The 13282-nt window shown below is 48.8% G+C and overlaps 1 protein-coding gene across 8 annotated transcripts in view; it reads right to left on the reverse strand.

Annotated features, from left to right (window-relative positions):
• ENOX1 (ecto-NOX disulfide-thiol exchanger 1) overlaps positions 1–11933 on the reverse strand; it is a 279910-nt gene extending 267977 nt beyond the window's left edge. For 3 of the 8 annotated variants that reach the window (XM_083519376.1, XM_083519379.1, XM_083519377.1), the window contains exon 1: positions 11586–11685. The gene's annotated coding sequence lies outside the window, so the exon portion shown is untranslated. Of the gene's footprint in view, positions 1–11585 lie in introns of all 8 variants that reach the window. The other 5 variants (XM_083519375.1, XM_083519381.1, XM_083519380.1 and 2 more) reach the window with 5 other exon arrangements.
• Between the last annotated feature and the right edge of the window lie 1349 nt (positions 11934–13282).

Raw genomic sequence — 13282 nt, forward strand, 5'->3', positions numbered from 1 at the left:
ATAACAAATGTTGGAAGTGCAAGGAGGCTGAAGGAACATTCTTTCACCTTTGGTGGACTTGCCCAAGAGTGAAGGCCTTCTGGGAAATGATCTACAACGAGTTAAAAAAGGTGTTTAAGTACACCATCCCTAAAAAACCGGAGACCTTCCTCTTGGGTATTGTCAGCCAAAAGGTGTTAAAGAAGGATAGAACGTTTTTTATGTATGCTACTACAGCAGCAAGAATTCTGATCGCCAAATATTGGAAGACTCAAGATCTTCCCACGCTGGAAGAGTGGCAAACGCAACTGATTGACTATATGGAGTTGGCCGAAATGACCGCCAGAATCCGAGACCTGGGAGAAGAAGCCATGGAGGAGGATTGGAAAAAATTTAAGAACTATTTGCAAAAACATTATAAGTTACATGAACTATAAATGACGCATAATTTAAATTTCTAGCCCCAGCAATGAGAGTGCAATATCTATGAAATTGGATAACATTATTGAAAGAATCAAGTTTAAATGTTAAAAATGCTAATATGGTATGTTTTTAGAGTAAATGGACAATAAGGGATTTAAACTTAAATTGCAATTGAAAGTATAAAGAAACACACAAAACAAGGTTACAATTTGCTGATAAATTTATTGTTAAGAATGCATTGTGCGGGAGATGTGGGGAAGTTCGTTGGAATGTGGAAATAAGTTGTTGGAAGGACATGATTTTCTTTATTCTTTTTTCTGTTTTTTCTTTCTTTTCTTGTTTTATGTTTGAAAAAATGCAATAAAAATCATTTTTTTAAAAAAAAAGAAAAGCTGTCAGAGGACAAACGTCGGCTCCCTCGGCCAGTAAAGCGAGATGAGCACCACAACCCCAGAGTCGTACGCGACTGGACTTAATTGTCAGGGGTCCTTTACCCTTTACCTTTTAATGGGAAATAACAACAAAGTGGATCTCTCTCCACTTGAGAAGAGTGGCAACACTCAAGTTATTGAGAGTGCCGTATGATTGAGCAGTTATGGAACAGAGTGGTACAATAGCTGTATGGAGTTCGCACTGTCTGGATGTACAGGTTTGCTGGCCTTTCTTCAATGAAGAGGCTCCCAGCCCAAGTCCCTTAGGGCTTATGTCTCATGGTAACAGATAAGGAAGCATAGATTCCAGGAAAGGAGCCTGCAATCATAGGCACATTGTTCACAAGAACGAGGACTTATTGAGTGGCATTCTCATCAAGGAGCGAGAAATGCAAATTATAGCTCCGCACTGATTATATTTATATCCTGGCATTGAGCCACTGCTTGACTGGTGTCACAACTTTGCTTTGTGCAGCACGTGTCAACAAGAGTTATGGCCCCTCTTTCTGTTTAGACAGATAAATGTGCCTCCTCCCTAGAAGTACCGTGTTCATTACAGTGAACCACTCATCCAAGAGATCGTGGCTACAAAGTCACGTGTGTCACACATTATTCACCGAAGATTTTGAGTGTTCATCATGGCACACAGAGTTAATTGAAAAAGCGTCATCTCTGAAAGGCATTCAGAGTTGTCTTCGTGTACGGCAAATTTTGAAGAATGGTTCTGCTAAACCACTTCCATTATCTTATATTTGGATTTAATTAATATAGCAAAATGTTGTTAAGCCTGTTCTACTCACACAAACACGAGTACCCCTACTGAGGATGAATAGTGAGAAACTAGGGCACTGTATGTTGGTGGTTCCAAGGTCCAGGAAGTTGGTGTGTTACCTGTTCTGGATGGAGCGGCACTCCCCTGGAAGGAACAGGCTCACCACTTGACCCAGAAATAGTTGCACAGCATTTCTTATGAGCTTCGGTTGAGACCTTTCATGGGTAGGAAGACCCTGAGCACAGTGATCCATGTTCTGGGAACTTCCAGGCTGAATTACTGTAATGCTTTTGATCCCCATTTTTTGATCATGTACCAAGCCACGGCTGGTGTAGTGGCTGGAACCTGAGTCCGAGCTGAAACTAGATCAGGCGCTGAGCCGGAAAGGGCTGAAGATTCATTCTCTCAAAAGGGTGCTGTTAACTGAGCAAAGGTTCAAAGGAGACTGAGAGTCTGACATAGTCATTGCTGGTTCTTCCTCTGCTTGGTCCTCCATTGGGCCAAAGGTCTAGATCACTCTTTCTGAGCTATTATCAGAGCACTGCTCAAAATTTCCCAGGTGTCAGGCACAATTTGCGACTGGCATGGGTCCAATTACAACCACCTGGAGATCTCTGGTGGCCTCTCCAGGTAAGCAGAAGATCTTATTTATTGCATTTATATCCCACCCTTTTCTCCAGGGAGTACATGGTTCACCCTCTCCTCAGTTGATCCCTACAACGACCCTGTGAAGTAGGTTAAGAGGCTGTGACTGGCCCAAGGTCTCCCAGTGAGTGTCATGACAGAGTGGGGCCTTGAACCCTGATCTCCCAGTTTCTAGTCCGACACTCTCACCAATACACCACCCTGGCTTCTGGGAGTACTATGGGGCAGCTATATAAATTGAGGAGGTAAATCAGTATGGGGAAAGCAGGAGGAGCTGAAATATTTTCCTTGATGCTTGAAATTGTTTTATTCTGGATTGTTTTATCTGGTGTTTTAATGCGTCGTAAACCGCCTTGAGATTTTTTTTCTTTAAAATATAAAGCAGAATAGAAATGAAAATACTACTACTACTAATAATAATAGTAAAAAATGGTGCCTAGACATTCTGTTGTGGCGACTGTAATCTAGATTTACGGTGCCATTTGGTAATTAGCTTATATATCTGAGTTTCTAACACTGCATCAAAGCCAGGTCATGTGTTATTCCTTCATGTAGGAAAACGTGTGGCTGCTCCATAAAGAAAAAAACTGCATTTTATACCTGACATTGTACATGCTTTTGTGTATACAGGAAAGCAGGGTGTTGCCACGTGAAACAGCTGCCCATCCTTTTATACTGGATCCCTCTTTTGCTGCAGCAAATAAATTCAATAATTTCAATCAATTGATGAGGCCATCACAGCAGCATGCGGCTCATTATTTCCTTGGTTTCATCATTACTCGGCATCCTGATACCTGAAGAACTTTGTGGGAAATGTAAAAGAGCAAAACTGTTAAAACTAGCATAACTGATCCACCTCTGCTTGTGTAGAATACCATGCTTGTTGCTTTTATTAAGATGAAACTCTGGCAGTGGCATCATCTGAGACGTGCAGAAGTTGTCCTTCAACATGCAGACTATTTCCCAGAGACCTAGCGTTCAGGACTAGCATCAGGATCATCAGGCACTACAAGACTGAAGAGCTTCCACTGCCATTGGAGTCTCTCTGAGCGGCAACAAGGACTCAATAGCCCCTGCAGTCAGCACCATGCCATCACCTGTGGCAGCAGCTCCACATCCTCCACGCCAAGGGAGAGGGAACGCAGATGAGCAAGCAGTTGTTGCTCCTCACCAACACGGCACACTTGCTTAAGTGACTGACTGAAGCAAGGACTAAGTTGCTGCTGGGGTCCAACATGGGGCATCTGTAAGCTGGTCCTAGAATCATAGAATCATAGAGCTGGAAGAGACCACAAGGGCCATCGAGTCCAACCCCCTGCCAAGCAGGAAACACCATCAGAGCACTCCTGACATATGGTTGTCAAGCCTCTGCTTAAAGACCTCCAAAGAAGAAGACTCCACCAGACTCCTTGGCAGCAAATTCCACTGTCGAACAGCTCTTACTGTCAGGAAGTTCTTCCTAATGTTTAGGTGGAATCTTCTTTCTTGTAGTTTGGATCCATTGCTCCGTGTCCGCTTCTCTGGAGCAGCAGAAAACAACCTTTCTCCCTCCTCTATGTGACATCATTTTATATATTTGAACATGGATATCGTATCACCCCTTAACCTCCTCTTCTCCAGGCTACTCATGGTCTTCCATGGAGCAGATGAAGTTGGGCCCTGGGCCCTGACCACTGCAGTCCAATTCATGATGGTGGTGATGATATATTATTATTTATACCACGCCCATCTGGCTAGGTTTTCTCAGGAACTCTGGGCAGTTCCCAACATAATTAATAATAATAACAACGCAATAAAACATCAAACATTAAAAACTTCCCTAAACAGGGCTGCCTTCAGGTGTCTTCTAAAAGTCAGATAGTTGTTTATTTCTTTGACATCTCATGGGAGGGTGTGCCACAGAGTGGGTGCCACTACCAAGAAGGCCCTCTGCCTGGTTCCCTGTAATCTCGCAGTGAGGGAACCGCCAGAAGGCCCTTGGAGCTGGACCTCAGTGTCTGGGCTGAATGATGGGGGTGAGGCACTCCTTCAGGTAGAATATTTCAAGGGTTGGTGAGAAACTTGTAACCAGTGGGGGTTGTGGTGTGAGAGGCAATACTTTCATTGGAAAGGATCTCTGGAAAGATCTGACATAAAGGAGAAGACAGGAAAAAGAAAATGCTAAAATATGAATCTCACTTGGGTTGCCACAGCCAGTCTGGGTGGCATTGCCATTGAAATGGTGTGCATGCACCACATCATGCGATCAATTACTGGTACATGAGGTGCAGCTTACCTGCCCCCCCCCCAAAAAAACCATATTTTTACTCAAGTTGCCACCCCTGCCCACCTCCATGCTGCTTAACAGTCACTGAATTAAATCATCTATGGATCTGAGGTGGAATGTTAACAGCATAGTGAAAACACCATGCTCGTTTCCCCCCCTTTCCATCAAATAAAGTGACGCAGGAGAGATGCAGAAGAGGTATTTCTGGGGTCAAAAACAGACTGAATCATAGAATTAGAGAGCTGGAAGGCACCCTGTTAATCCTGCAATGCAGGCATCTTGCTCCAGTGGTGGCTTAGTCCAAGCAAATTCAGCACTCCTAAGAGTTCGGTCCCTCTTGTGGATAAGACACCCAGTGGCACAGGCCAATTCTTCAGCATGCAGAAAACTGAAGGACGACTAGGCAGCACAGAGGCAGCCATGAGAGGCACTCAGCTCTTCAGAATGGACCACTCACCATGGAAGGGAAGAACCTTCCAGATGCCTCCAGCTCTGGAACATCTTCTCCCTTCAATGGTGGGTTTTAGAAGCGATGCCTCCCTGGCAGCAGTTGGCTCAAGCGGCGTGTAAAGCTCTACAAGATCACAGGGAACGAGCTGCTCTGCTCATTAGGCCTGACACTCAACCAAATCTGTGGAGATTGTGGTTTTGCTAATAAAGAGTTGACTCCAACTTTGAACTGGGTGATTACTGAACAGCAGACTCCTGGGACAGCTATTTAGACATTAGAACAGAAGGCACAGTTCCAATTCTGATAAAAGTAAAGAGCGTTGTTTTACTCAGAGGAGACCCACTGAACCATGTACTCCCTGGAGAAAAAGGTGGGATATGAATGCTATAAATAAACTCTTCTGCTTACCTGCTTAAGAAAGCTGGAGGGGTCAGCCGGGTGGAGATGTCTGTCGTCAACATGGCCATCCAGAGATCCCCCCACAGTCGCGACTGGACCCAGGCAAGTCGCAAAAGACGCCTGGGGAATTTCTAGCGCTGCTTAAGCAAGCAGCTCCGCTTGCAAGCACAAGGTCCCTAGAAGGTTACAGTCTCTGGACCATTAAGCAGCTGCAAATTGGCAACCAGAAAACTCAGCTGCTGGGCTTGATTGACAGGACATAGTATGAAATGCCTGCCTTTGTTCTTCATGATCAATAGCAATGCACATTAAATGCATGTGAAGTTAACCTACAGCCCAGTGCCAAGAAACATTTTTCTGGTTAGTATCTCAAGCCTCAGACATAAAAGAATGAAAACAGATGATTTATATCAAATGACTGCATGGTTCAGGATCAAAGTCTCCTCCTGTTGGAGTTTTAGCAGTGACTAAAGCAGGAGCCAAACCAGACTCTAACATTTAAAGTGGGGGGAACCGGATGCGACCCCAAATGCCTCCCTCGCTCCAACCCAGGGGTAGGCAACCTAAGGCCCAGGGGCTGGATGCGGCCCAATCGCCTTCTCAATCTGGCCCACGGACGGTCCGGGAATCAGCGTGTTTTTACATGAGTAGAATGTGTCCTCTTATTTAAAATGCATCTCTGGGTTATTTGTGGGGCATAGGAATTTGTTCTTTTTCCCCATAAAATATAGTCTGGCCGACCACATGGTCTGAGGGACGGTGGACCAGCCCACAGCTGAAAAAGGTTGCTGACCCCTGCTCCAACCTGCTCCTTGGTAAGGCTGGATCCATGGCCAGCAAGGTGGGCCAGTGGCGTAGCGTGGGGGGTGCAAGGGGAGCCGGCCGCACCGGGCGCAACATCGGGGGGGGCGCTCGCTGCCTCCGGAGTCGCCGAAGAGCCTCGGGCGCAGGCTGTAGCAGAGCCCCATGTCTCGCGGAACCGACGAACTGTGCGCACGTCCGGGCTGAAGGCGTCCGGCAGGCAGCGGCTCTCAGAGCTCGCCGCGGTCCCCGTGCGTCAGGGCCGCGGAGGACGCGCCAGGCAGCCCCTCCTCACAGCCCCGCCTCCGCTGCTGCTGCTGCAGCTGCTGGGCCATGTTGCATTTTCCTCGCCTCTCTGCCCCCCTCCTCCTCCGGGCAAGCGGCGTCGTTTGGGCGGCAGCGCCAGCGGCAACTCGCCTCAGATCACCTGACGCGGCAGGTTAGGGGGGGCGCAAATTACTTGCCTTGCCCCGGGTGCTGACAACTCACGCTACGCCGCTGAGGTGGGCTCATAGTTCTCTTTCAGCTTCTGCCTTCTGGAAGAAGGTACAGGGTTATAAAGACTAGGACTAGCCGCCTGAGAAACAGTTTCTATCCAAATGCGATTTTGGTTTTAAACACAGTGTAAGGAGTCTCTATGGGAGTATATTGTATTTTAAAAATGGGGTATCAGAGTTTTTATGGGGCTAACCAGGCTGGGATAGCTGGGATAGCAGGCTTGCTGGTTTTGAATATCTTAGGTAGATTTTTTTTTCCCAATTTTGTTGTTCTGTATGGGACAATGGCAATAAAGATTATCGTATCGTAAGAGGGCCCAGGTTCAAGGAGAAAAAATGCAGGCCACGCACACGGAAGTACCAAAGGAAGATGCACCCATAAATGTGTAGAAGATATGTACCAGGTTTGAAGTATTAACCACAGCTCGAAGTCAGGGGAAGGAGAATGGAGAGACAGGATTACAGGGACACACAGAGTTTGTGACAGGGGCTAACAGAGAGGGTGCCGGAGGGGTATACCGAAAAGAAAGCAGAACACAACACCATTGTAAATAAACCGGCACCTGGTAACAGGGACAGAATGCATGTTATGAATTTCCAATGCACATATACTTCACTTCTGCTGGTAGTAAATAAATTCCTTCTACTGAGCTGATACTTCAGTTTGTTTTTAAATACGAATGTTATTATAATACATGAATCTCCCATGCGTACCTACAGTGTTAATTTTGTTTCCATGTGCAGGACTGGAGAAAAATATATAACTCTGCATATGTTTACATTTCAAGCTTTGAATTTGACACTTTGATTATGGACTGAGCTTTAACTAGCTGAAGTTTTCGCTGTTTAATTGTGGCACTAAGTTCCCTGCATCCTTTTGCTTCAGCCAATTTTGTTCAGTCCAGTGAGGATGAGCTTTGACTTTGGAAATCTCAGACTCGGCGAGGAGGAGGGTGGGCTTCACCTTGCATTGTTCTGCTTTCTGAGCTCAGTGGGTGGTTACTAAGAAACAAGATACTATTACCTCATCCTGTGAACTATCGCCCAGCTTGTCTGGCAATGATTCTTTCTAAAACTCAACACAGGGTCACTGGAGGAGGCGGGTGAGGAAAGATGGGGCAACATTATTAAAATCGTAAGCTAAATAAGAACTTGATAATTCCCTGGAGCTGGAAATGTAACCGGGAAGCTCAGAAATATCTGGAAGTAAGGTCACTGAAACCAACAGCAATACATTTTTAAAGAGCCAATATATCTCTTTTCCTAACTTGTCCAAGGAAACGGCATTCTTCTTTCCCTTGCATGGCACAAACCTTTTATTGCTTTCTATTATTCCTTATAAACACGCTATGTTACATATAAATGAATGCATGATACAAGTATTAAATACAAGCCTGCTGAAAATGGGAGTTGCTGTGTTTAGTTTTGAGCGCTCTCAACAGTTTCACGTTCAGTAGGCATCAAATAAGATAAGCAATTCAGCCAGCATCAAGACAGTGGTCAACACTGGATGTGAAACAGCATCCACAGAATATGCCATTTAGATTGGTCAACATTCCCAACCACAACTGACCAAATAATTATTTCAAACAAGGCAGTGATGCAGTCTACAATGGGGTCAAAACTTGATGGTTGAGGCCGAGAGTGTGTGAAGCAGAGCCAGTAAGTTAATATCTCAGCTTCACCACAAAATCACTAGGTGAGTTCTCCTCCCTACAGATCTGCAATGGGGCAATGAAGAGAATACTGCTCTATCCTACAGTGGTTGGAAGCAGTGCTGCAATCATTTGTGAGCACTTGGGACAGTGATGGCCAGACTCAGCCCTCCAGCTGACTACAATTCCCATCATCCCTGACCAATCGTCCTGTTAACTAGGGATGATGGGAGTTGTAGTCCAAAAAGAGCTGGAGGGCCAAGTTTGGCCATCACTGGGGGGGTGGCCAAAATTTGCCAAGGGCTGCCCAAAAGGGCCCTGGGGGTCACTCATGGGCACCCCACCTTTCCCTACTGCCCCCCACCACTGCTGGAGAAATGGTGCCAACATCAGCAGCAATTTTGGGAGCCGTGTGCGAGAGCTCGCTGGAAATTGGTGCGCTGATGGCAGCGCCACTTCCCCACCAGTGGTGGGGGCACTTTCCCATGTCAAAATGGGACACCTGCCCGCTCCTGATCAGCAGTGTAGAGTTTTACCCACACGATGGCAAATATCACACAGAAAATGATAACAATGCCAAGCAGAGATTTTCTGGAGCTTATAGCTGGTTAAAGCATTCTACCTAAATTTGAGTTCCTTGGACCATTGATCCTCAAAAGATGCAAAATGTTGTCCAGTAGAGGAGGGAAAGTACAATCTACATGGTAAAGAACTGCCCTTCGAGGAAAGCTTGCAATGTTGAAGGGTTTGGGGTTTAGCAAAAAGACAAGAAAGGGGAGGGGAGGAGCAGAAGCAGCTAGAAAGTGCTTTCCTCTGTCTTTCTCTCTCATACAATATAACAGAGGGTGAAGGAGTAAAGCTAAAAGGGTGGACATTCAGGACAGACAAGAGAAGTGCTGCCCACACAACACCTACTTGGGGAATGCATTGTCACACGTTGTGAGGATGGCCACCGACCAAGTACTGGGCAAATTCATGATGGAAAAGTACACGAGGGGCTACTAATCCGTGGTTATGATGTCTATGTGCCACCTGCAGGATCAGAGGCAACATGCCTCCGAACACCAGTTGTTGGGAAATAACAGGAGGAGAGCATGGTTGTCTTTATGTCCTGATAGAGTGTTGTCCATAAGGATATGGTTGGCCAACTCTTCTTTATTCTGCAAGGGCAGGATTACATTATTATTTAGAACCTTGCACCAGTGGCGTAGCGTGGGTTCTCAGCACCCGGGGCAAGGCAAGTACCGTATTTTTCGCTCTATAGGACGCACCAGATCACAAGACGCACCTAGTTTTTGGAGGAGGAAATCAAGAAAAAAAATATTCTGAATCCCAGAAGCCAGAACAGCAAGAGGGATCGCTGCGCAGAGAAAACAGTGATCCCTCTTGCTGTTCTGGCTTCTGGGATAGCTGAGCAGCCTGCATTCGCTCCATAAGACGCACACACGTTTCCCCTTACTTCTTAGGAGGGAAAAAGTGAGTCTTATAGAGCAAAAATACGGTAATTTGCGCCCCCTAACCCGTGGATTTTAGCACTCGAGTCTCTTCCGCGCCCCCCCAGATGTTGCGCCCGGTGCGGCAGGCCCCCCCCCTGCACCCCCCACACTACGCCACTGCCTTGCACAAGTCTGCCAGCTTTAAGCATTTATTTGGCAACAGTTGCTTTAGGCGCACCAGCTTCAATGGGACTTTAGAGTCTCATAGGGTCTCCTTTAGAGGAGAAGACTACACGTTAGGGTTTAACAACATAATAAGCCCACCACACGGCCAGACAGCTGGTCCATTGCCCAATACTGTCAACTTTCAAAAGGAAAGTGTTATCTGGTCTCCGGTAGAGATTTCTTTTTAACCCAGCTATCTCATCATCATTGAATCAGACATGGTACGGATTCACAGGGCCCTTTACATACAAGGCAGGTGCTCTGCTAGGGAGCTTAGAGCCCTCTCAGCACATCCAAAGAAAGCGTAACCCAGCCTGCTCACCTCCCAACTTTCAGAAAGAGCTCCACTCCAACGAAACCTATAATTTCTGGAGCTGCCTGCCAGGCACTTTTCTTGCCATTTCAAAGGCTTTTTCCTGTTATGAATACTTAGTACTTTAGGTTTTTATTGCTGCAATCTAATCTAAGAGGGGGAAACAAATAACGCCTTTTCTAAACAAAGCATTTTCTAAACAAAGCATTTTCTAAACAAAGCAAAACAAAGCTATGACGTGCAGGGGTGCACATATGTAACCTTTAAAAAAAACCAAGTAATTTTTCAGAGAGCTCAAGTAGCAGAGGATTGTGCCAAATCTTTCAGCCCCAAAATTCAGATGTTCTTTCTTGAAGCCAAGCAATAGCCATCCACTGGGCATCTTTCCATGAAAGGGGAAGAAATGGAGGAAGTGCCTCCTTATGTGTCCTGCGGATTCTCTCTTTCCGTGTTCCTACATTATTCTAGATTAGACAATCATCCAATGTAACACACCTCGGCATCTGGGTTACTGGCTGCAGCCCTAAAACACTGTTTTCTGGAAGCCCGGAGAACACAGAAACTGAGCAAGCTGTTTTCTAGAAGGTCAGGTTGTCTAGTCCAGGATGGTCTATTCTGATGGGCAACAGTTCCAATAATGTTTCCTCGCCCCGCATCCCAGGACTGTCGAACTTGAGCTGCACAGAACACAGCCTAGAACCTTCCGCTCGAGGGGGAGAAGATGCCCCCGTCGGCTTCTCCTCCCCGAGCCCGGACCTCTCCTCCTCCGGACCCGCGTCGCCTGCTTCTGCCGGGCAGGTGCGGCGCCCTCTCCCCGCCACCCAAGGCAAGCGACCGAGCAGCCCGGCGGCGCCACCGGTTGCGCAGCGCAGGAGCCCTTCCCGGGACGGTGCCTCCTAGCGCGCAAGAGCTCGGGCACCTCGGACGTCTCCGCTGCGCGCACAGGGGCGCACGCCAAGCTCGGAGCGGAGCGCGCGAGAGAAGAAACTTTTGGAGACGCCCGGGCGCAGGCAGGCGCGCAAGGGACGCGGAGAGCCAGCCAGAGGCTCCCGTCCGGGGTCGGCCCGCCGCGGAGCGCTGCCCGGCCCGGCCTGCTGCCCGCCTGCCTGCCTGCCTTCCCGGCGCAGAGAAGCTGCCGGGCGCGCTGCCTCCGCCTGTCCCCGCGCAAGGCGCCCGCCCCGTCACCAGCCCGCCCGCCCGGTAGCAGCAGCATCCCCGGCGGGCGAGGCGGGACGCCGCCGCTCTCCCGCGGCACGATGCCCCTCGCCCACCCGGCCGCCCCTCGCCCTTACCTGCGCGCAGGGTCCCCCGCGGGGCGCGGCGCCTCCGGGATCCGGCGACCAGGAGCCGGGAAGCCGCCCGCCAGGCTCCGGCGACGCGCGTGGAGGCGGCGGCGGCGGCAGCGCGGGCGGCCGGGCGGGCAGGCAGGCAGGCAGGCGGTCGGCGGAGCAGGAGGCTGGGCGAAGGAGCCGGAGGAGGAGCCGCGGCGGCCCCGCTCCCTCCCTCCCTCTCCGGCTCGCCGTCTGCCAGGGAGCGGGGCGAAATTCCGGCGCGGCGGCCAAGCGCACACAAAGGAGCCCCGGCGAGTCCGCGCAGCCGGGGCGGGGCGCCGGGGAGGGACTTGCGCGCCGCCGCCGCGCACTTTCAGGCGGAGAGGAGAGGCGTGGGAAGGGCAGCCGTCGAGGCGCGCACCTGGCGGGAGCGCCCACTGGGTTGCGGGAGGCGAGCATCCCTCGCTCGGCATCGGGCTGGAAATGCGTCGGGGGCGCAGAGAAAACTCCCTGCCTCGTTTGTGGAAGGGAAAACCGGAGAAGGGAGTAAAACGGGCTTGGATTTAGGGAGGAACGAGAGAGAGACACAGCATACGGGGCGCCGAGGGGAAGGGATATGTGGGGAAAAGGCCGCCCAAGACGAGCGCGCGGCTCCCCCTGGCGTGCGCTCCCCGTCCGGGCTCCGGTACCCGGGAGGCGGCCAGATGGTTCGGGCTAGAACTCCCCGCCGGGCAGGCGACAGGTTGCAGGAAGCTGGTCTCCAGCCCTCCAGTCTGCCCAGAGGGCAGGTGAGGCGGACGCAAAATCTTGGGGTAACAAGTTGCCTTGGGAATTGCTCCCCCGTTCCCTCCCCAGCAATAGCCCTTTCCAAAGGTGGAACCCCACGCCCTTGCAATCTCAGTAGCTGGAGTTAGTAAAGCAGCCCTCCCCAATTTGGAGCCCTCCTAACAGGGCCGGATTAAGACATTTAGAGGCCAATTACAAGATTTTGGTGCCCTGTTATATATCTAATTCAAAACATAAACAACCGCAAGCCATAAAATAATAATTATTTTTTAATGAAACCTACAGCAAGATGGAAAATGTTTATTTTTGTATATTTGTATAAATAATGTTTGTTTTTGTTCATCTGCACCATGTGGTCCATGGTAAATCTGGCAAAGGAACATTTATTCGATGCCCCCTTTCCTTTGATGCCCTAAACATGGGCTTATTTTGCCTAATGGTTAATCCAGCCCTGCCTCCCAGTGTTTTGGATAATAATAATAATAATTTATTTATACCCCACCCATCTGGCTGGGTTCCAACTGAATATTAAAAACGATACAGCATCAGACATTAAAAACTTCTCATGCAAGCAGTAGTCCCAATCCTACAGAGAGCACCAGGTTTGGGAAAGACTAGTGAAAGGGCCGGCTGGGGAGGAGGAGGTAGTTCACTCAGTAGCAGATGCAGAGACCTTGCAAAAATGACATGTGAGAGCTTCTTTAATAGATCAGGAAGCAGAAGAGTGAGGGGCAGGAGGGGCACTCTTATCTTTTCTTTGACACCACTTAGTCTCCAAGATTGCTTTGAGTCTTCCTACTTTGTATTTCCTTAATACAGACTCTTGGCATTTTGCTTAGTCTTTGCATAAAAGCCAGGCACTCTGTGGCCAATGTAGCCGAGCAGAACCACAGCAACAAAGGGAAAGTGAGGCTTCATTAGCTACTAAGCAA

The sequence above is a fragment of the Podarcis liolepis genome, assembly GCF_965112155.1.
Source record: "Podarcis liolepis genome assembly, chromosome: 8".
NCBI classification, from domain to species: Eukaryota; Metazoa; Chordata; class Lepidosauria; order Squamata; family Lacertidae; genus Podarcis; species Podarcis liolepis.